At 46.9% G+C, this 24,431-nt stretch overlaps 1 pseudogene; it reads right to left on the bottom strand.

The window, feature by feature from the left end:
- The window catches only part of LOC121915036, a 39,129-nt pseudogene extending 22,124 nt beyond the window's left edge, over nucleotides 1-17,005 (bottom strand).
- Between the last annotated feature and the right edge of the window lie 7,426 nt (nucleotides 17,006-24,431).

Genomic DNA, 24,431 nt, shown 5'->3' with positions numbered 1-24,431 from the left:
GCTGGCATCTTCAGAGAATGCGGCATGGAAGAGCGTGGGGATATATACTTCCATGCCACATCCTCTGAAGATGCCAGCCACAGATGCTGGTGAAACGTCGGGAATAAACTCTTCTAGAACGGCCACATAGTCCAAAAACCCACAACAAACTATAATTGTAGTGTTTGGAAGTTCTAATTTACAGTTTTTAATAAGATTTTTATGTGATTATTATGTCAATGGCGCAGTTGTTTAAATGCCAGTACAGCAGCCACAGTTGTGAGTTTGATCCCAGAGGCACCAAGTTAACTCAGCCCTCCATCCTTCGTAGGTTGGTAAATGAGCACCCATCTTGTGACTGATAAGCAGTGTAAAATGTAAATTCTAATAGTATTACTATTAATGTTAATGATAATGTTGATTAATTATACTTTTTGAATTTGATGTGAGTTGTCTTGTCCCATTCCGGAGAAAGATTTGATTAACCCGGATATTAAATCAACGATAGCAAACAGATCTTCTTAACCTAATATTGCATTATAACGTGGGGCCTTGGTATACGCTGGGGTTTGGTTCCAGGAACCCCATGATAACAAAATCCGGGGATGCTCAGAGTCCATTAAATACAATGGCATAGCAAATGGTGTCCCTTATATAAAATGGGAAAATCAAGGTTTGATACTTGGAATTTATACTTTTTAAAAATAATTTCAAGCCGTGGATGCTTGATCCAGTATAAAAAGTCCGTGGATAAGGAGGCCAACTGTACACCTCACAGGTTTCTACACATACTTTCCCCTTAAACTCCCCAAATGAGCATCCCTCCATCCATCCCTCCCCGTCTCTTACATGGTTCGTCATTCTGAAACTCCACTTTGCCGGCGACCTCCTCATAGTCCCTCCAGCCTTAGCCGTGCCTTCGGGGTGTGGAAGGGGATGGCCACTCCCACGGGCCCCTGAGGTCCTCAGCACCTGATGCGCACGGCACCACGCCCCTCGTCACCCGCATGGAGCGGCCCTCAAAGGTGAAGATGCCAGCATGGTCATCGTCAAAGAGGTCACGTCGCCATCTTGGAAGGCCAAGGCAAGCTTTGGGGGAGGCTCAGCCCCGGTTCAGCCCAGGAAGCCCGCACATTGCTGAGGTGGACATAAAAATATTCATCCTCTTCAAAAATGTCATCGTCAATTATTCCAACTCGCACTTCCTTGTGGGTCTCCCCTGGCTTGAGAGCCATGTGCCTTCTGCAAATTCAGATCAGAACGCGCTTTGGCTGTCCCGTCCTCAGTACAAGTCCACCCGCATTGTGACACGCCTGGGTCTCCTCTCGGCGAGCCACAGTCAGCACCACGGAGCCACATTTCTAAAGCACTGGTAATTGATGCTCAAAGCCAACTTTGGCACCGACTCGTCTTCTTCACACGCACTCTTGCATGCTTATTGCTTTGCGGGCCTGGTCAGCTGCATGTTTCTTGAGGATATTCCCGTCCGATCATCATGCGGGTAGCCTGAATGCGGTAGAAGGCTCTGCTCTTCTCTGCTGCAACCAGCACATGATAGTTAGCCATCTCATAAGTGTCTCATGTCCTTTTCTGGGTGTTTTCTGCTGAGGTCCCTCAAAGTGCGGGCCATGTCCCGGACGGCTTCGTCATCTTGGTCCTTTCCCACATCTACGAGACTTCGGACCCTCTTTAGTGAGTTATCCATCTCATTCCAATTTTGGTAACCAGTATCACCCTCAGTCTCGATTATGAGGCCTCTGGCCTATCAGCTCGATATTTTTTCTGGACGTACTTGTAGAAGAGTAGTCTCGCGGTCCGCCACCCAAGTTGAACCACGCAGAAGGAAAGAAGAGAAAAGTAAGGAGGAGCCTTCCCATAATTCGAACTACACCAGGAGAGAACCAGGCCAAGATGAGATACAACCAGATGTAGGCAAAGATGCCCGAGGCGGCAGTAACAAAGAAACTCGAGGTGTTTGATGCGCCGGATCTCACCCTCGGGGACCACATGGACGCAGACTGCATAATGAGGAACATGTTGAAGGCAGGCGCTCCGACGATGGTGCTGGGCCCCATATCTCCAGCGTGGAAGCCGTGGCCCACAATTTCATGATGGAAAGAAGGATCCAGGTGCAGAAGAAACCAAAGCCATCAGGTCAATTGGAGACAGTCGCTTCGCAGATGCGGATGGTGGTTGTGGTTGTCTCCCCGTTGGGCTTTTTGATGGTGATTTCCTTTTCCTGGGAGGTGATGACTTCAATAGAGGCCATGGAGCGGTCAGCAATAATGGACATACCCAGGAACATATAGATCAGTGCCACAAAGTAGAAATGGCTCTTGCTATTTTATCACCCAGCGAAGGTTCTGGGGAGCCACATGGCAAGATCACCCCTTCTGGCACTCGTGGGCCTCCAGCATTCTTTTTTGATGGTTGCCACATCCGGAGAGGCCGCCCCCGTCCCAGGTGGACCCATGTTTCCACTTACTGTGCCAGCGTGAGGGCAGGAACAAAGCCAATAGAAATGCCGAAGCCTCTAGACGAGACAGGCGAGACATGGTGGCAAAGATGAAACCTGTAAGTGGGGAAGCATAGTGTTACTGAGGCAATGGCTCACGGCAGGCATTCGGACGTGTAAAGCACAATATGGAATGCCCAAGCAAGTAGCTTACTAATATGAGCAGCTTTGGATCTCTAGTTTCTGGACTGTAGCTTCCATAATCACACATCCATGGCTGTGAGGAGGTGGAGGGCCCATATCTCCATCTCTCTCTACAAGGAGGTGTGTGTGGTCTTGGGATATTCCGCACAGTCCAACACAGATTCTTAAAATGAACCCCATTCTCATTGAAAATGTCACATCACAACATAGTGGAAGGAGAGTGTTAGTCCCAGGGACGCAAGCACAGATGGTTTTAAAGCCTCCATTCCTAGGTCCTTGTGAAATAGCGAGAGGGGTGAGAGACTCAACCAAGAGTATGAATGGAAATGAGTCTTGGTCCAAGGGGATGGTAAGAGGTGTTAATGGAGTCAGGGATTGCCATAAAGCACATCTAATTTTGTGTTTCTCTTTTGTGGGCTAGAAGTGTTTTCAAGAATAATGAATCAGTGGATGGAATGAGCTTTGAAGAGCCAAAGTAGAACCAAACAGGAGGAATAGGGTGAAACAACAGTGGCTGCCACGCAAAAGTCCTCTTTTGAAGATGTTCAGAAGGACCCAGTCTTCTATTTGAAAAGCTTTCTAGTCCAAATTTGGTTTGAAATAAGAACCAAAAAGTGCTTTGGACTCCAACTCCCATCAGGAATAATCCAAGCAGGGTGGCCACATGTCTTCTATTTGGAGCCAAAGAAGGGCCATCTTCCTGTAGTGGTCCGAATGGGTGGCCCATCTACATCTGGTTTAAAGATGGTTAAAACCCATAAAGGGTGAGCCGGGGGGCTATGTTGCCCACCCAGAGCTAGCATCACCCAGACAGCACACTAAGCAAACAGGCACATGGACACCTGACAAATCCCAGATTCAATAGCATTGAGCAAACTGGGCAGTTAAAGTGGTGTCAATGCATTCATTCTGCAGTGTGGCAGCAGCCTGCGTCTGGACATTCCCCCCCCCCCCCCATTTTGAATTTATGTTAATTACTATATTCATTTCATTTAATTAATCTCTGCCTTTGGTACCAAGGGATGGCCTGGGGCACTATGTTGTTTTAGTTATTTTGAGCATGCATTTTAATGTATTTAAACTGTATGGTGTTGTTTATGTTGTACGCTGCCCTGTCCCAGTCTTGGAAAGGGTGGGATATCATCATCATCATCATCATCACATCTCATCATCATCATCATGCATCAGTCATCATTGGGACTCAAAGGGATTATTGTTCAATGTGAAGTCGAAGGCTTTCATAGCCAGCACCCATGTCTCTTGTGGGTTTTTTCAGTCTATGTGGCTGCTCTAGAAGAGTTATTCCTGGCATTTCACAACAAAGATCTTCTCTGAAGATGCCGAATGCCCACAATGCTGGCGAAACGTCAGAATAAACTCTTCTAGAACATGGCCCATAGCCTGAAAAAACCAGACAAACTATGGATTTATTATTCGTTTATGTATTTAAGCCGATCCCACCTTCTCCTTGTTTAAAATCCTAACTTATCCTGTTGAATATGAGCGAACAGCCTGAAGTTGGGTGAGCCCTAGCATATTCTGGCACATATGCAGCTGAAACCTCTCCGGTTCGTACAAGTAAGGCAAGCCTTCGAACCGGCTTGGCTGGGTTTGCAGGGGACTACAGGTCAAACTCCTTCCCATCCTTGATATTTGCCTAACAGATACAGCAGCCTCCCCAACCTGGCATCCCCAGGTATGTACACTGTTGTTGTCGGTGGCCTTCAAGTTTTTCCATTGGTGACCTATCTGGGGTTTTCTTGGCAAGATTGGTTCAGAGGAGTTTGCCATTGCCTTCCCTGAAGCTGAGAGTGCCAAGGTCACCCAGTGGGTTTCCATTGACTGCGCTAGGAATCAAACCCTGGTCCCAAAGTCATAGCCACACCAAACCACTGCACTGTCTCTCTCTCTCTCAACCTTAGAGATTGGTAATGCCAACCTCCCCTAATTAATCTTACAGAGAAGAACCCACATGAGGTTGTCATGAGTTGGCAATGGTTGCAGGCACACAACAGCAGCGGATGGGAATCTGTAACCTTAACATCTTTTTTTCTCTAATTGGCCCTATATTCTGGCAGACAGCCATGAAGGGTTTGCAAGCAGCCAGGAAACCTCTGACTATCAAGAATAAATTCTTCCAGAACAGGCCACATATCGAATACCCACAAAAAGTCTAGAGGTGTACGTCAACACATCTGGGGATGACAGGTTAGGAGAAGTGCTGCTTCCACAACACAGAGACACACAGCCATTGCTGTAAACCTGCTGGAGCCCAAAGCAGTTCTTGGGGTCCGTGGCTTGAGACTGTGTGAAATCGGGCCAAAAACATGTCCAAGGAGCTCTTTCTCATCCGGTCTCCCTCCCTCTTTCCGCCTTTCGGCAAAGAGGAGAAGCTGAGCATCCCCTTCCCCCTCCTCTCCAGCGCTCTGCATCAACCGAGGCCGATAATATATCCCATTTCCCCACCTCCCAATCCCAGGAAGAGAAGGAGAGAAGGTATGAGTTGCATCCCTCACATACACACACATGGTGACACAAAAGCAGAGCAGAGACCCTTTCTTAATCCAATATTAATTCAATATTTGCAATCCCTGAGTTGTTCCAACCCCCATGTTTAGCGCCAACAACAGCCTTGGCATTTACAGCAGACCCACAGAAATGCACACTAAACAAGTTGGGTTTGTGGAAGAGAGCCAATGTAGAAAGCGGTTTGAGCGTTAGATGAAGACTTTGAGACACCGGGTTCAAATCCAACTCATCCTTGGAACCCACTTGTGCAAATCCCATTTTCTCAACCTTGTGTGTCTTCAAGTCTTTCTGACTTATGGGAGACCTAAGGTGAATTTGCACAAATTCGACCCAGTGAGGAAATAAATAGTAAAAATATCCCATATCAGGACAAACCTTGATCGAGCAGGGACTGCAGGCAAGAATCATAAGATGTTTAAGTATAGGGAGGCGGCTATAAAAGAACTAGAAAATGCCCTATAACGTAGAATCCCAACGGAGCATGAAAGTTAGAATCATACACCGTATTCCCTATCGCGCATACAGATGGGATAGTCGGACAGTTAAGAAAGCAGATAGAAAGAAAATTAATTCATTTGAGATGTGGGGCTGGAGAAGAGGGCTGTGTATCCATGGACAGCCAAGAAGTCAGACAATGGGTCCTAGAGCAGATCAAACCAGAAATCTCTCTGGAAGCCAAGATGACGAAACGGAGGCTGTCGTACTTTGGCCACATCAGGAGATGGCAAGACTCATGGAAAGACCAATAATGCTAGGAAAGGTTGAGAGAAGCAGAAGAGAGAAGGCTGCATGCTAGATGGATGGACTCTTAAGGAGGTATGGGTATGGATTTGCAGGACTTGAGCAGACCAGTGGAGGATAGGGGTCTTGCAGATGTCTCATCTACAACAACAAAGACAAAATACACCTTCCTTAGGTCTTAAACAGAGGCTGGATGGCCATCTGTCGGGGATGCTTTGACTGAGAGTTCCTGCATGGCAAGGAGTTGGACGGGAATCTGGATAGCCCTTGGGATCGCTTCCAACTCTACGATTCTATGATTCTGTTATTCAAATTGTGAGATCTAGGGCAGATCAAGAAACCAGGTCTTCACACACTGCATGTTGTGGTTTCAAACATGCGCAAAGAACTCCTTGCAGACACCTGCAATAGCTTGGAGTTGCGCAGGCTTCAACAACACAAACATGCACAAATACTTATATATAGATATTTCAAAGCGCATGCAAACTTTATATCAGGCTTCGGGCTCCAGATCAGTAAATGAAGATAAAATAAAGGTTTTTATTTTAAAAAAAGCTTTAATATTGAGAGGGGAGTCCAGAAGGGCAAAGATCAAGAGGAAGGCTGTGGCTTTAGCTGTGGCTTTACAGAAACATCTGGTCAGGAGGACCCAGAAGGAAGAGGATTCTCGATTAGACAACACTTTCCTTTGGTCCACAACGCTTTTACCTACTGCTGTTGCTTTACTCCATCCTCTTGGGAGAGGTTGGGAGATTTTGTTTTAGTGAGTGTTGTATATCCAATAAGAAGCTGTTCTCTCAAGTCCGACAAAGTAAAGGGCAGGTCTGCGGTGCCTTGATGTGCAGACGTTCATGCGTAAGTACACACTGAGGCAAATGTCAGTGCGCTCAGGCCTTCTTCCGTGGGCCCTCCCCATGCTCTCCAAAACCGCAGATTGCAAATCCTGCGAATGATAAATGCGACTTGATCTGCAGTGAGGGTTAAGCATCCTATTAACATCTTAAAGTGTTGTATTGTTTGGAGTCTGGGTGTTTTTAATGGAAATGATGGCCAGTTTACTATTGCATTCCCTTTCAGAGACCAGCTCAAGAAGAAGAGACTGTGCAACAGCTCACACTACAGAAGCAAGTGAAAGAGCTGGGCTGGGGTGTCTCATGAAAGGGATGTTTGTGTGTGTGTGTGTGTAAAAATCCCTTCATGAGACACCCAGCTCAGCTCTTACTGGTCTGCCTTATGTTCCAAAACCAGTTTATATTTTAGCAATAGCAACGTGATCCCCAAACTCGGGTCCTCCAGGTGTTTTGGACTTCAGTCCCAGTATTCCTGGCTGCCGGCCATGTTGGGTGGGATCTGGGAGCTGAGGTCCAAAAACCTGGAGGACCAAAGTTTGGGAACCATGATGGAGATCCTGCATTGAGCTGGGGCTAGATTTGAATAAAATAATAATAGATAATAAGGTTTATTGTATAACCGCCCTTCTAAAACAAATTAATCAAGGCGGTTTACAACAATTTGCATAACAATAACATAACACTACATATTCAAATACATCATAATATCAATAGCAATACATCTCAATACAAAGGCAACAATACAGTTATCAGTATAATATCAATGCATATCACAAAACAGCCAATATTACATAACAACAATAGCGATATCCAAACAACATTAACCCTCCAACCCCCAGAGTTACCACAAATACAAAAAACCCCAAAAAAAACCCCCCAAGGGTACCAGGGCACAAACCAGGGGTATTTCTGCCGCCGCTCTCCCCGGTGGCATGGGGGGTGTGGCGGCGTCCTCCTTCGGGTGCCGGCAAGCCGGCTTAAGTAGGCTGCTCTCACCGGCCTCCTCCCTCCGCAGGTGCGCCGCCAGAGCGCCTTTGGGGCAAGTCCTCCGGCCACCTCCCCTTGATTCCACGGTTTTAGTATCTCACATGTCCCAGTTTAACATTGTTAACCACTATGCCACATTAACATTTAGTTAACATTATTAACAATTAACAAAATCAATGGACATTAAAAAGCAGCTGGTTTGGGGATACTGGGCACCTTGACTTGAATAGATGAGTGGGATAAGATGGATGGATGGATGGATGGATGGATGGATGGCTTTTTGCTGCTTTGCCTTCAGCAACAACATTTCTCAGGTCACAAAGTGAACAATCCCTGTTTCATCTGGAATACACAGTTTGTGAATGCTGCTCATTAGTTATGGAAAGCGGATGAGAGGAATCAAAGCGGCATCGTAAAAACCAAACGCTTCCCAAGTTGCCGTAACTCTCCTCGTACTTCTTAAACACAGTTATTGCACAGTGCCAGGTGATGGCATTCTTGACGAATGCTAATATGCTATAATATTATGTAATGATCTCAGGAGACCATTTGATGGCTTGGGAAAGGAGTGTGAGAACTGGAAGTAGGATTGGCAAAATAAAAAAGATTCTGAATGTTTTTCCTGGACCAAGGAGTGAGACCTATTCTGTACACTGTTTCTTTACCTTGTACTTTTATTTTCTATACTCTAAAACTCGAACCTTTTTAGAGGGGAGCAGGGAATCTTAGAGAAGGAGATTCCTGCAGTGTTTACAGAAAAATTGCAACCATCATTTTACCTGTCAACTTATTTTTGGTCACAAATTCTATAAGCTTGGTGGCTATATGCCCTGCACCAAGGAGGATAGTCCTCTACTACATAGAGGCAATCCCAGTGTTCTAGGTTTTGGCCCAGCTCTCTAATCTGTTAAGGTCATTTTGAATTCTGATCCTGTCCTCTGGGGTATTAGCTATTCCTCCAAATTTTATGTCATTTGCAAATTTGATAAACATGCCATCTATTCCTTCATCCAAGGGGCAGTACAGACCACCACGAAACAGCAGTCTGCATTCGCCAGTTTTAACTCCGAAGGGATGGTGCAGCCCCCAAACCGCCACCGTCCCTCCAGAGTAAAAAGAATCTGGTATTTCTAGGTTCTTTTTGCGGCGCCGGGGTGACATCGCAAGTGCGGCACTGTCTCACTCGCGATGTAAGCAACATGCGGCAATGTGTGGATGCTGCATGTCGCTTACATCAAAATGGCAGTGTCCATATGGACGGGACACCACCACTATTCTGCCGCCATGCCGTGGTAGGGTTAGGCACCATGCGGTTGGTGTGTGGTCCCTAACCCTAGAATTGGCGGCAGCACTGCACTTAGGGACTCTCTGTTCTGCACCCAAGTCATCAATAAATAAGTTGAATAGCAAACTGGGCCTGGGATAAAACCCTGTGGAGCCCCATTGGTCACTTCTCTCCAGGATGAAGAGGAGCCATTGCTGAGCATCCTTTGGGTTCAGCCGGTCAACCAATTACAAATCCATTTAACAGTTGCATTGTCTAGCCTACATTTTACAACTTGTTTGCAAGACTATCATGGGGGGACCTTGTCAAAGGCCTTACTGAAATCAAGATATACTATATCCACAGCAGTCCCTTCATCTACCAAGCTTGTAATTCTATTAAAAAAGAGAGAGATAAGATTAATCTGGCCTGACTTGTTTTTGAGAAACCCATCGTGACTTTTAGTGATCATGGCATTCCTTTCTATGTGCTTCCAGAGTGTCCATTTCATGATCTTCTCTAGAATCTTTCCTGGTTTTTATGTCCAGCTGACTGAGCAGTAATAATTGGGACCTCCTTTTATCCCTTTTTTTGAAGATGGGGACAACATTTGCCTTCCTCTATTCTGCTGGGACTCCTCCTGTTCTCCAAAGATTATTGCCCACGTTTCTGAGATTACTTCTGTCAGTTCTTTTAATACCCTTGGATGCAGTTTATCTGACCCTAGAGACTTGAATTCATTTAGAGTAGCTAGGTGTTCCTGGATTACCTCTATGCTGCATTTCCGCTGCTGCATCATCTGCTCCATTTCCCCCAGGTTGAGCATTGTTTTCCTTTTGGGAGAAGACCGAGGCAAAGATGCTGTTGAATAGTTCTGCCTTTTGATGTCCCCTGTTATCATTTCTCCATCTTCTCCATGCAGCAACCCTACCTTGTTCTTCCTTTTCCTAGTGACATAACTAAAAAAGCCCTTTATATTGTGGTTAACGTCTCTAGCAAGCCTGTGCTTTAGTTTACCTGGCATAGGTACTGGCAATAAAAGGGCTGAGATAAAACATGCTGGCATATTTGGCCCCAGTCCTTTTTAGTCCCGTCCATTACCGAGATACAGCCTCCAAATCTTATCTGAAATTGAATTTAGCCCTCAAGTTCCCATCTTTCTAAGTTTGCAATTATAGGATATAAATTGGTAAATTCGAGTGTTTTTTTTTTAAGCAAAGCATCAGTGGCCATCTTTCTTATGCTGCAGGGAACCCTCTGTTCAGAGTCCTCATAGCAAACGGTCATGACATGAGAAGGGATATGAGGAAACCTCCAGATGTCAATAGACTATAACTCCCAATTGCTGTATAGGGGAGGGTCAAGGAGAGTTGTGGTTCAGCCGCACCTGCAGGACCACACACTCCTTCATGAAATGAGAGGGCTTCCATTCCAAGTCCTGCAGGCAAGCAGGACTTTCCCGACCCCTGTGAGTCCGTGGCTGCATCTGCATTGCAGAAATAATCCGGTTTGACACCACTTGAACTGCCATGACTCAATGCTATGGAATCGTGAGAATTGCAGTTAGCCAGCCGTGGCACCAGAGAAATCCAAATATCTCACAAGACTACAAATCCCAGAATGCCATGGCACTGAGCCACGGCAGTTGAAGAGGTGTCAAATGGGATTATTTCCACAGTGAGGATGCAGCCTGTGTGTGTGTTGTGCGGAAGCTGCTTCACTGAACCAAAATTCCCCCCCCCCCCAGGAAAGGAACGTAATGTCATGGTTTTGTATTGATAGAGATTGCTTGAGCCTTTCTCTCTATATCTGTGGCTGTGCTGGGAAAATTAAAAATACGAGGCAGATTTTTAATAGTAATATATAATTAATAGCACCATGTTTCATCTGTTTCACATTTATTTATTTAGAGTGTTTATACTCGGCTCTTAAGCCACAGAGGCTCTCCGAGCGGCTTACAGATTGCAAATTTGACAATTCCCTGACCTCAGGTATATCAACTTTCTTCCAACACGATGTCCTTCCGATGGGTTGAACTATAAATCCCCGTCTCCTTCAACCAGCACAAAGTCAGGTTAGCCTACTGTATGCCATCACAGCCATCTAACAAGGTAGTCACATCCAATTGTCTCTATTCTCCAAACTATTGGAGGAGAAGTCGAAGGCTTTCATGCCCGGCATCCATAGTTTTTTGTGGGTTTTTCGGACTATCAGGCCATGTTCTAGTAGAGTTTATTCCTGACGTTTTGCCAGCATCTGTGGCTGGCATCTTCAGAGAACGACAGCCTTCTCTGAAGATGCCAGCCACAGATGCTGGCAAAAAGTAAGGAATAAACGCTTCTAGAATATGGCCACATAGCTTGAAAAACCCACAAAAAACTATTGGAGGGGAGGCTGAAAGAATTCATTTAGTAAATTAATTTCTCTATTTAGAATAAATACATAATGAAACTTGAAGTGGGATCTCCTTGTCCCACAGCTCCCTTCCCCCCCCCCCATCAGTGGGTTTGGGAGATGGTTCACCGGGGGAAAAGAGAAGGCTACCATGAGGAAGAAAATAAATTTGGGGACATTTTTTTAAGGCAGTGTACCAGACATAAGCCCAAATCAGGCTGGAGAAGCCCTGGTCCTCTTTCTCTGTGCCACCTTCTCCTGCCTCCTTCCTTCCTTCCCGACACGTCTCTGTCCTAAATCGGCCCTTGCGTCCATTTGTCCAGGCAATCTGGCATATTGTAATCCCTGCTTGTAATCCCACGGCTGCTTGTCCTGGGCTGCAGAGGAAGAAGGAGTGATCCCCCTATTATTCTCCTTCTCTTTGCCTTCCTCCTGGGAGGTCACTTAGCTAGCCATTCCTCCTTCCCTGAAAAATACAATAAAAATATTTGGTGATGTGAAAAGTGGCATGGATTTCTGCCCTGGCCCCGGAGGGTAGACACATACAACCCCATTAGTGCAGGAAGGCAGTTCCGAATCTGGATTTAACGGTTTTTAGGGTGAGGCTGGCAAGTTAGGGAGAATGCACTGGTATTGATTCTGTTCATTTGAAATGTGGGGAGAGATTTTCCTACTCTGCTTTCTGTTGTCTAGGCCGGGCCCCTGATTTTTCCATCCATTCTCCTGGCTTGAGGTATTCTTGCAAAAAAAAAAAAAGGGGGGGGGGACCAAAACCTTCCACTTTTAAGGTAAAAAACAAAGATGCTGTTTGCCGCTCTCGCAGAGGGTGGGCATGATGTTTTGGGGGGGAACTTCAGTTTTGATTTCGTGGCCTGCTCTTCCCTTGGAAGAAATAAGAACAGTGGAAATGCCTCCCCTGGGAACCTTCAAGAGCAGCGATTCGCCTCTAAAATAGGTTGCAATTTGCAAAGCATCCATGCAATGTTTAATATTAAACAGAAAAAGCAACCTAAACATCTTTCCCCCCCAAAAAACTCAGAAGTGTTGGCATCTCTTTGGAGGGCTCTTTGGCACCATCCGGGAACATCCCAGAGGCAGAAATGTGCCCTGTCCGTTCACTGCGTTGCCCGCCCTCCTTTGACATCTGGCTCGAAAACATCCTTCTTGTGCTTCCATCCATTTACCATGGTGGATCTGTTGCAAAAAGGCGCTCAGGGTTTCTCACCAAGCATACAGCAAACACCCATGTGGGATGTGGCGCCTGTTTATTTGCAGTGGGTAGGCACAGCTAGTCAGATCTGACTCAGCTTACCCGGCTAGTGTGAAGTGGCCAACTCCAGGGAGAAAAGAGACACACTTCGTTCATTGGGAGGATTTGTAGGTTTGCCATAGGGTCACCCTGAGTCTCGGAAAGGTCTTGAAGGTGCAGGACCGCAAAAGGAAGAAAGAAGCACAGGTTTTAGGGAGCAAGTATGCAAAGGGAATGTCTTAAGGCAAGCAAAGCACACAGACAGCAGACCTAGGATTTGTGAGAGTGTCTTGACTAGGACTACTGAGGAAACATCTATGTGTTGGAAAGGCTCGCCCTTTCAGCCCTCATGAGCCTGCAATAAATTAGCTCTCCAAAGCCGGCGGTTCAGGATCCCACGGATAATGGGCATAGAAAAGGGAAAGGCGACCGAAACGCAGCTAACAAGCTGACATATCAAATGCATGGCTGGGAAAGGCTGCCCGTGTGCATCCATGCACAAGTAACCCTCGGCCACAGCGAGGATGTTTTTCTGTCTATAAAAATGCGTGGACGTGAGAGATCTGAGCAGGAGCAAGATGCAGCAACTGACCCAGGAGGACCACAGGCTTTGTTTCTTGAATGGAAAAGCGTGCCATTCAAATGAATAACTAGTCAACAACAACAACAACAACCCTGGTATAGCAATACAGTACTGTAGTTTGAAACTCGCAGTTAGGTAGCAAGTTAAGGCTATTCTGTAATCATATTACTAGTAGGATAGTCAATATGAACTACAGTGGGACCTTGTTATCCGCTGGGGTTTGGTTCCAGGATCCCCCGTGGATAACAAAATCCGTGGATGCTCAAGTCCCATTAAATATAATGGCAGAGCCAAATGTTGTCCCTTATATAAAATGGAAAATCAAGGTTTGCTATTTGGAATTTATACTTTTTAAAAAATATTTTCAAGCTGTAGATGCTTGAATCCGTGGATAAGCAGGGCTGACTGTACAATTCTTTATAATAAGACATCCCAGTAATAGACATGTGGAAAAGATATAAGTTTTATAACAAACCTATGTACAAATAGCGTTAGCACCCAACTGACAATTAATATGAAATGTGCATAATACAGTCTAATATGTTCCTCACTTAAGCTTGTAATAGAATATGCTCCTCTTCTATTCAAATAAAGCCTATCTAGAAGCCACACTTTGGGATCTGAAAGCACTTTCCTCCCCATCCAACAAATAAAAGGCCTTCTGGGACAATGCTGAGTGAGAACTTTGCACATGCTCAAGAGCACTCTTTTGTAACGCACTTGCAGTGAGCCCTAATGTTGAAAACACAAGCTATGGTCCTGTGGAATAAGGGACCAAAGGGGTACATGTGGCAACCAATTGAGACATTGTTATTGTGAAGATGGCTTGTGCTGCTTCTTTACACACATAAACACACAACAAAACATGCCTGCAACATATCAAACTGGGTAGCCTTTTGATCGCTTCTAGTTGTACCCTTCTGTTTGCATAATATGTGTGTGTTGTATGCCTTCAAGTCATTTCCAACTTATGGCAACCCTAAGATGAACCTATTGTGGGGTTTTCTTGACAGGTTTCTTCAGACGGGGTTGCCCTTGCCATTCTCTGAGAGAATGTGACTTGCCTGGGATCCATGGCTGAGCTAAGGTTCGAATCCTGGTCATCAGAGTCCTAGTCCGACGCTCAAAGCACTGCACTCTGCTGGCTCTCTTAATACGTGTATAATTGTCCTCTTCACCCAACATGGACTGAAGCCGTACTGGTTCTTGTCCAAGAATGGAGCCACTGGCTGTGTCAGCAGCCTCTGCCAAGGGGGCTTCAGCAGAAAACCCCATGCCAGGCTCTGGCGTTCTGAGAAGTCTTCCGGACAGGGGTGAAGGAAGTGACATATGCCCAGGGCCCTTGGCAGCACAGGGATGCCTTGGCAAGGAAGCGACTGGCTGGGACATGGCCAGTAATGTTGCATCCATCCAGTCCCAGGCCACGTGGGGCCAGCCGGCCCTGAAGCACCAGGCACAGGTTGGATCACTGGCACCATTCTATCCATGCCCTGGTAAACTGTTCCAGCCTTCTGGATAGAGGGATTTTTTTGCATGCAGCCCTTTAAGAATTCAGACGATGATGGGGTCTCTCCCATCTCCTTTGCCTTCTTGTCTCAAGCTATGTCTCCCCAAGACATTATGCATAGTTTGGGCCTAACTCATTAGCCCACAACACATGGGGTTCAGATCAGAAGGCCAACATGAGCATGTCTTGAGGAGGGCAACCAAAATGGCGAAGAGTATGGAAACCATAAAGCCCTCTGAAGAGAGACGTAGGGAGCTGGGTATGTTTATCTGGAGAAGAGAAGGTTAGGAGGTGATAGGATAGCTCTGTTTAAGCATTTGAAGGGATGCCATATTGAGGATGGAGCAAGCTTGTTTTCTGCAGCTCCAGAGACTAAGATACGGAGCACTGGATTCAGGTTACAGGAAAAGAGATTCAACCTCAACAGTAGGAGGAACTCCCTGACAGTAAGAGATGTTTGACAGTGGAAGATGCTACCTTGGAGAGTGGTAGAGTCCCCTTTTTAGTGGTTTTTAAACAGAGGCTGGATGGCCACCTCTCAGGGATGCTTTGACTGTGAGTTCCTGCATGGCAGAATGGATTGGACTGGATGAACCTTGGGGTCTCTTCCAACGACTCTGTTTTTCACACTGGGGCTGATTTCAACATTAAAGAGAGATTAAAGTGTATTTAAAGCATCCCGCAAATGAAGCGAAAATGGCGAGTAATTGCATGAGTGATTATCACACGCAATTGCATAAATAAAGTGATATCAGAAATGCATTGTTGCTGAAATCTTGAAAGGAAAAAAGATGCGCATTAATGCTTCTTTGTGACCGCTTTGCTGGCAGGTTTTGTGTGACGTTGTGTTGAATCGTTACGCACCATTACGTGATTTCCCCGGGATATTCATGGGATAGATTCCCGATCTCCTTCGAGTGATAAACTCCTGTGAGCGGCCATGCCTGTGTGTGTGGATGCACAAATGCCAACGTGCCATGCTTAGTATGCTGCCAGCACCACGTCGGCACTCGCAACCGATCTGCAGTGCCAGGGGCACATGCTGGAAAGCAAAAAAAGAAGCTGCTTACAAAAACAAGCAAGCCTTCACACAAGCAGGGTGTTTGTGTTGTGTGAACAAGCCTCTGTCTTCGAGTGTGCCCCCCGCATAGTCCAGTGCCAGGCTCTTTGGGCAGCCATGGCACAAGGCAGTGCGAGCGTGTCCTGTCTGGCTCCTGGCTCCCCTTGTGTGCCAAGCGGTGTGCCCACGTGCCCCATCTTCCTTCCTCACCCCTCCTGCCATGGTGCAGTTTCCCTAAACACTATGGCTTTCATCCTAGAGGTTGGGGGGCAGAAGAGGAACCTTCCAGAGATAGGGGGAAAGGGAATCCCCCAGATGCACAACCCTTGGTACCCAAAGATCCAGCCAAGGTGCCAAGGTCCCACTACCTTTGGTTGTCATGTTCCTGGACAGCGGAGGGGGGCTTTGTAGAGGGAACTAGGAAGAGGGCAATGCTAAGAGACCTGCAATGTATGAATGAGAGAGGAATCAATGGATGAATGAGAGAGACATAAATAAAGTGACTGGATCCTCAGCTCTCTTTCAAAGAAATCTCTTCCAAAAAAAATCTCAAGAGGGGGACCAAATCTGAGAGAGCATCTTGCCTCTTGCTCAAAATGATTCCCCATTGCCCCCCATCTTTGGGTCCCTGCATTTCTTCCCATGCCTCCTCTGCCCATCCTAGTGATCCCTGCAGCCTTGCCTTCAAAACCAGACCCTCTCTCTGGTTTTCTTTTTTGGGGGGGGATCCTTTTCCCCAGCCTCTTCCTCCCCCTCTAAGGACCCCCATTCCTGGAGCCTCATCTGATCTGGGAACTTTGTTCTCCAGATCCCTAGAGGAAAGAGAAGCCATCTCTGTGCCAACCTAAGGCACCCCAAACCACCCCATTCCCTCTCCTTACCTGGTGGCCAGAAGATCGTTGGTGGTGATGGTGGTGGGGGGTGTCCAGGGGATGCTTTGGGGTCCTCCCCCCTTCAGGCCCTGGCAGAGAAGGGGGGCCACCAGCTGCCCCTTGGCATCACAACTTCCAGAGCCCCCCTTGCCCCCTCCCCAGCCTTGAGCTTGCCCAGCATGAAGGGGGTCTATGGGATCAGGAGGCAGGGGGGCAGAGAAGGGGTCCTGGGGGGGTCCAGGGAAAGAGCTCTCATCCCCCCAGCCAAGGCAGAGGCACCGCGGAGAAGATGCTCAGCAGCTCCTGCTCCCCTCCGCTTGCCTTGCTCCACCCTGGAGGGAAGGAGGGAAGGAGAGAAAGGAGGGAAGGAGGAAAGGAGGGAGGGAAGGAGAGCTTCTGCAATGGAGCTGGGGGGGGGGGAGAGATGAGGCTGCTCTTCCAAACTCCCTCCTTCCAAGATCCATTCACTCATCATCCTCTTCCTCGCCCCAGGAAAGGCATCCCTCATCCCCCCCCATAAACTCATTTCTATGCCCCACAAGCAGGGCATCCTGGCACCTGCATCCCTGCCACATCCCTCTTCTAGGAGGGGCACTGAGGATGCCCACCCCAAGGCTTGCTTTCCTCTTGGGACAATGATGCCCAGTGGGGCAGGGGGCCAATGAAAGACCCCAAGGAAGGCAAGCCCTGGGGTGTTTCTGCCAGCTGGCAGCCCAAGGTCTTCCTTGCAGGGGATGGAGAGGACTGGAGACCCCCCTCTTCCCTCCATGATCTCTCTCCCACCCTTCAGATGGCCACCCAGCATCCCCACCCAACTCTCCCCATTCAGGCAGCAGGCTCCAGAGAGTGTGCCAAATGGCTTCTGATGGAGCTGGTGACTGTTCTCTGTTTTGGGTGCCTTTCTGCCTGGCTTTCCAAGCAGGAAACTTCAGCTACTTGGGGAAGGGAAGGAAGGGCCCCAAAAGCAAAGGGAAGAAGGGTCGGGGGAATTCCCTGCCACTGCCACTCTTCGCTGCCACCGCCAGGCGGCGCCCCTCCTCCTCTGCCAGCCACAGCAGCCTGGAGCTGGGCTGGGGTTTTTCCTCCCCTTCGAGGGAGAGAGAGGGGCTCTGTATGCCAGGCACGCAGCCTCAGCTCCCCCGGTGCCAGGCCTGGCTCCTCTGCCTTTCCAGGCCAAGCAGAACGGGGGGGGGGTGGCTCTCTGGGCTGATTCCTTCTGTCCCCCTCCCTCCCTCCCTCCCTCCCTCCCTCTCTCCCTTCCTTCCTTCCTTCCTTCCTTCCTTCCTTCCTTCCTTCCTTCCTTCCTTCCTTCCTCCTTTCTTCCCTCCCTCCTTCCTTTCATCTATTCTTCCTCCTTTCCTCTCCCTCCCTCCCTCCTGTCCTGCCTTCCCCTCCCCCTCCCTCCCTCTATTCTTCCTTCCCTTCCTTTGCTCCCACCTTCCTTCCTTTCATCTGTTCTTCCTTCCCTCACTTCCTCCCTCCCCTCCCTCCCTATTCTTCCTTCTTCCATTCCTCCCACCTTCCTTCCTTTCATCTATTCTTCCCTCCCTCCCTCCCTCTATTCATTCTTCCTTCCTTCCCTTCCTCCCATCTTCATTCCTTTCATCTATTCTTTCTTCTCTCCCTCCCTTCTGTCCTTCCTTCTCTCTCTTCCTCCATCCATCCATTCTTCCTTCCATCTTTCCCTCTGTTCTTCCTTCCTTCACCCCCTCTCTCCTTCTTTTCATCCATTCTTCCTCCCTCCCTCCCTTCTGTCCTTCCTTCCCTCTCTCCTTCCTTCCTTCCTTCCTTCCTTCCTTTCTTTCTCTCCTTCTCTCCCTCCCTCCTTCACCCCTCCCTCCTTCTTTTCATCTATTCTTCCTCCCTTCCTTCTGTCCTTCCCTCCTTCCCTCCCTCCCTCCCTCCTTCTATTCTTCCATCCATCCATCTTCTTTGGAGAGTCGAGATATAAATAAAAAGTATTATTATTATTATTATTATTATTATTATTATTATTATTATTATCTTTCCTTCCCTCCCCTCCCCCCTCTCCCTTCCCTTCTCTTCCCTTCCCTTCCCTTCCCTTCCTTCTTCACCCCTTTGGCCTGTTTTGCCAAGCTGTAAATGAAGGCGCACTATGCGGTTCTCTCTCTCTGTATCAATGGATGGATGGTACAGAGAGACCATAAACTATCTCGGCTTTAATAAGACAAAGCCAGGAGGTTCTGTAGCAGAGCTCAGTGTTTGTGGGTAGCAAGCCATCACCCGGCCTCATGCACTGAATTTTTGCAAAGGGTGCTGGTGGCATCCAGACCACCTTCCACTTATGACCCAACATATCCAGGAATAGCCATGTTGGCCATGTAACAATGTACAATAACATCCCAAATCCACAAAACAGGGTTACCTTTATGGAACCAACCCAAACACACAAAATCCATGTTGCAAGCTTTCGGAGCTCCACTGGCTTCTTCCTCGGGCAAAGCCACCTCTTGACAAAATGCAGGCTTGTGACCAACATCGTATTTTGTTTCCTCTCCTGTATGCTTTCTAACCCCTTTGCCTGATGAAGAAGCCAGTGGAGCTTCGAAAGCTCACAACATACATTCTGCGCATTTTGCAAAACCCACAAAACAGGGATGCCTTTCTTGGGCCAGCCAAAGAGGGAGAAATGCTGCAGGCTTTCAAAGCTTCACTGGCTTCTTCCTCAGTAAAGCTTGGAAAGTGTGTCTTTTATTTTTGCATTTGGGACCGATAAAGGTATCCTGTTTTGTGGATTTTGGAGGTTATTATACTCTGCTATATGGCCGACACAGCTATCGCTGGATATCTTTTGTGCATTTTGGTCGGCCTCATAAAGATATCCCTGTTTGGGGGATTTGGGATGTTGTTGTATTTATAACCTGCAGTATTTTTTCCATCAGCCCCATAATAGGATAAAGTGGGAAAAGATAAACAGCCGCCTGTTCTATTGCATTTTTAATTGTTAAAAAGAAGAAAGGGAAATATTCCTTCCAGGTGTAGGGCAGGTGGGGTTTCCTTCTTCTTCCTCCCCATAACCAAGTTTTTTAAGCCTGAAAAGTGGATTGTGGTGCACTCTGCTGGCTATTTATCGACACTGTTGGCAACCTGGCTCTTCGATTTGGTGCCCTTCCCTCACCAGCATCCCTAGCAATCTTCTTTCTTGGCAGAAAAGGGAAATAATAATAATATAATAATAATAAAAAAGGAAGCCATGCCAAAAGTATTCAGCTTACGCAACCTCGCCCGGTACCTGTCAAATCCATATCAGATAGTGTTTTATTGGAAGGACAACTTCGCTCGACGGTGCCAAGTCCTTCGGCTGGAACGGTAATTTTGTTAAAGCGAAATAATGGGAAGAATTACATTAGAATGAACAGAGGAGACAACAGGCGAAGAGCTTTCAATGAGCCTGGGCTGGTATTCTAAGAAAGATCTCGAAGGAATATATGGATTTGGCGAAAGTCTTATCTAGTTTCCAAAGAGGAGGCGATTCTCACCCACAGATTTCCCTGCCAGCGTTGAGAGTTCCTGCATGGCAGAATGGGGTTGGACTGGATGGCCCTTGCGGTCTCTTCCAACTCTATGGTTCTATGATTCTATCCCTCCCTTTCATCTCAACAGTGGGATTAAAGTGCCAATGGAAGTGTATCTGAAACAGGCCCACACCAAAATAAAAAAGGTATACTGGGCCCTTGGTATATCTGCTGAAGTTTGGTTCCAGGACCCCCATGGATACCAAAAATCCAGGGATGCTCAAGTCCCATTAAATATAAAAGCATAGTAAAATGGTGTCCCTTATATAAAATGGGTTTGCTTTTCGGATTTTATATATAATTCTGGGAATATTCTCAAGACGTGGGTGCTTGAATCTGTGGATAAAGAATCCGTGGGTACGGAAGACTGTATTTCCATGCTTGGGAGAGGGCTAGAATATTGAGATTTGCAGAATTATGGGGGGGAACCCTTTAAAAGACTATTTTAAGGGGTATAGCAATAGCAAATGCATTTCTATATGCTGAAGATGCCACAGATGCTGGCGAAACATCAGGAAAAAACTCTTCTAGAATATGGCCACATAGCCCGAAAAACCCACAAAAAACTATGGATGCCACCGGCCATGAAAGCCTTCGACTTCACATTTCTATACTGCTCATCAGTGTACTTAAACACTTGCAGTGTACTTACTACTAAACACTTAGTGTAAAAACACTAAGTGGTTTTACAATGTGTAAGCCAATTGCCCTCCAACAAGCCTGGTATGTACAGCACTGTGTAAATCTACAGCGCTATATAAAGTACAGTGGTACCTCGGGATACGAATTACCCAGGTTACGAAATTTTCGGGATACGAAAAAATGCAATAGAAAATAATTGCTCCGGGTTACGAATGTTTTTTCGGGTTACGAAAAAACTTCGGCGCTATTTTAAATGGAGCTTTTTCCCCATTAGCGCCTATGGCATTTCGGCTTACGAAGGCTTTTCGGGTTACGAAAGCGGCCGCGGAACGAATTAATTTCGTAACCCGAGGCACCACTGTATAATAATAATAATAATACTCATTTTAGCAACCTATGGAAGGATGCAATGCTGAGTCGACCCTGAGCCCCTGGCTGGAATTGAACTCACAACCTTGTGGTTTGCGAGTGAGTGGCTGCAATACAGTACAGGCAATGAACCACTGTGTTGTTGTCGTGTGCCTTCCAGTCATTTTAACCCTAAGGCAGGGGTAGGCAACCTTTTTGAGCCGGGGACCGGGTTGCTGTCCCTCAGACAACTGGGGGGCCGAAGCCAAAAAATAAATAATTTTTAAAAAATTAATTAAATAAATAAACCGGGACAAATGTAGGACAAAATTTTCAAATGGAGGACACATTTTTTTTTAAATAAATGGAGGACACGTAAAAAAATTTGCTAATTTTAATTTAAAAAAACTGTAATATAAATGCATGTTTCGGCAGGGCTTATCGATAGACAACTGGCCCCCCTTGCCTGCCGCTTGTCCCTTGCCTTGCCACTTGCCCCCCCGCCCCACCCTCCTCCTGATAGACAAAGGCTCCGGCGGCAATCGGCGGCAGGACCGGGCGGGGGCCGGTCCCAAGGCTTGCCGGGCCGCATCCGGCCCGCGGGCTGCAGGTTGCCTACCCCTGCCCTAAGGCAAGCCTATCACAGGTTTTCTTGGCAAGATTTGTTCAGAGGAGGTTTGCCTTTGCCTTCCTTTGAGGCTGAAAGAGTGTGGACTGAGGCGGGTTACAGACCGCCAAATAGTATGTCATCAACGTACTGGGTTAGGAAGGGGCGGTGCTTCTGCACCCCCCTAACCCTAATCGATTGAATACGTACAAGTGGTGGCGCCCTGTTCATACGGCGCAGCCATCTTGACGTATCGGACGCGAGCGTCCGTACCGTGTCCTTTGTGACGTAGCGAACACGACTCCAAAGAAGCTCCATTTTTGGAGCTTCTTTTTGTGTCGCACGGGAGCTGCGCCGTGTGAAGGCTCCGGCTCCCCGCGGGACTAACTGGCGGCGGCGGCACAGACCATCGCAAAACGGAGGTCTGTAACCCGCCTAAGGTCACCCAGTGGGTTTCCAGACTGAGCAGTGATTTGAACCCTGGTGCCAGAGTCTGAGGCCAATGCTCAAGCCAACATAACACACTGCCATAAGCCATTCAGTACTGACTCTGGGACCAGGCAGAATTCAAAAGACATAGCCGTGTTAGTCTGGGAATCAGTATGAAGAGAGATCTTGTAGCACCTTTGAGCCTCACTGAAATGAAGAGTTGGCAGCATGAGCTTTCCTAGACTTAAGGCACTTCCTACAATAATATTTAATATACTGTAAACAATAGTATACATTACTATTACTGGTATTATTATTAGATTTCAGCCTGTTGGTCTGCAAAAATCATATGTAAGGATCTTGTAGCACCTTTGAGAATCACTGAAAGAAAGATGGCAGCACTGACTTTCTCGACTTTAGCCTACTTAATTAATATACAGTACTTATAAGTCTATTTATATATACTGTACACAGTAGTAATCTGTAGCACATACTGTATTATATTTAGATATAGCCATTTAGTCTGCTAGTAGAATCATATGAAAAGAGTCTTGTAGAAACCTTGGAGACTAACTGTAGAAAGACTTTGGCGCATGAGCTTTCCAAGACTTCAGTCTACGTCTTCAGATGCATTTAGTGGAGGGGAAACCAGGGACAGACATATATATGCCATTGGTATTGTCAATTCAGATTAAAAAATCCGTTGTGTATGGAAATGAAAGTAGCAATTCCTGTAACCCCCTGGGTGACTTTGGGGAAGTCACCAATCTCTCAGCCTTTGAGGAGGGCAGCACCCTGCCTCTGAGGAACTGCCAAGAAAAACCCCATAACGCCTTAGATAGCGCATGAAAGTCCAAAATGACTCAGAGGTACACAACAACACTGAACATGCTCAGCATCGCAGAATGTTGGTTGTCACTTGGAAAATAATAACAGTGGAAGGGAATGGAGTGGGATGTCTTGTATGGTATGGACTCCGTGACTGTAGTTTGTTGTGGCATCAGAGCTTTCTGACAGAGACAGCCTAAGCATCTCACAAGAGTATGAGCATGGGTCACAACAGTTAAAGCAGAGCCAAATGGCATGATTTTCTGCAGTGCAGATGCAGGCTCAGGCACCAGCAGGAATTCATCTAAGAACCAAGGCTCAACTCAAAGATTGCTGCCATGCTCACTGTTCAGTACTGAGCATGGAATGTAATCACAGAATGTTGTGCCCAGTGTGCCAGGAGACACGCAAGCCAGGGGGATTTTATTTGTCGGTTCCGCCAGCCAACAAAATAGGAGATTTTACAGAAATATTACACAAGGTGATGGCGTTAAGAGACATCCTGTTTTCCAGGCAGGTAGAAGGACTCTTTCTGTAAAGAATGGTGTATCAGAGAGAGGCAGTGTGGTGCAGTGTCAGAGTGTTAAACTCTCAGGGATGTCCGTATCGAGGATGGAGCAAGCTTGTTTTCTGCTGCTCCAGAGAATAGGAGCCGGAGCAATGGAGCAGCTACAGGAAAAGAGATTCCAGCTCAAACATTAGGAAGAACTTTGAAAGTAAGAGCTGTTTGACAGAAAAATGCTTCCTCAAAGGATGGCCATCCAGCTCTCTGCTTGAAGAACCTCCAACGGAAGGAGACTCCCCCACACCTCCGAGGAAGGAGTGTGTTCCACTGTCAAAAAGCCCTTACTGTCAGGAAGTTCTTCCTAATGCTGAGGTGGAATCTCTTTCCTGTAGCTTGCATCCCTTGCTCCTGGTCCTGTTCTCTGGAGCAGCAGAAAGAAAAACAGCTTGCTCCCTCCTCAATGACATCCTTTCAAAGATTTAAACAGGGCTTCATAATCATCTCTAACCCTCTCTTCTCCAGGCTAAACATCCCCAGCTACTAAGTCTCTCCTCATAAGGCAAGGTTTCCAGACCTTTCCTCCATTTTTCGTCGCCCTCCTCTGGACATTGCTCCAGCTTTCTCAATGTGCTTTTTGAATTGTGGTGCCCAGAACTGGACACACATTCCAGGTTGGGCCTGACCAAAGCAGAGTACAATGGCACAATTACTTCCTTGATCTAGACACTATACTTTATTGATGCAGCCTCAAAATTGACATTGGCCTTTTAGCTGTGCATCGCACCATGTTGCCTCCCATCCCCTATATCTGTGTATTTATTTTTCCGCCCTAATGCATACCTTACATTCTCATTGTGTGAA

This window comes from Sceloporus undulatus, chromosome 9 (genome assembly GCF_019175285.1).
Source record: "Sceloporus undulatus isolate JIND9_A2432 ecotype Alabama chromosome 9, SceUnd_v1.1, whole genome shotgun sequence".
NCBI classification, from domain to species: Eukaryota; Metazoa; Chordata; class Lepidosauria; order Squamata; family Phrynosomatidae; genus Sceloporus; species Sceloporus undulatus.
This window is presented reverse-complemented; position numbering and strand designations above follow the sequence as displayed.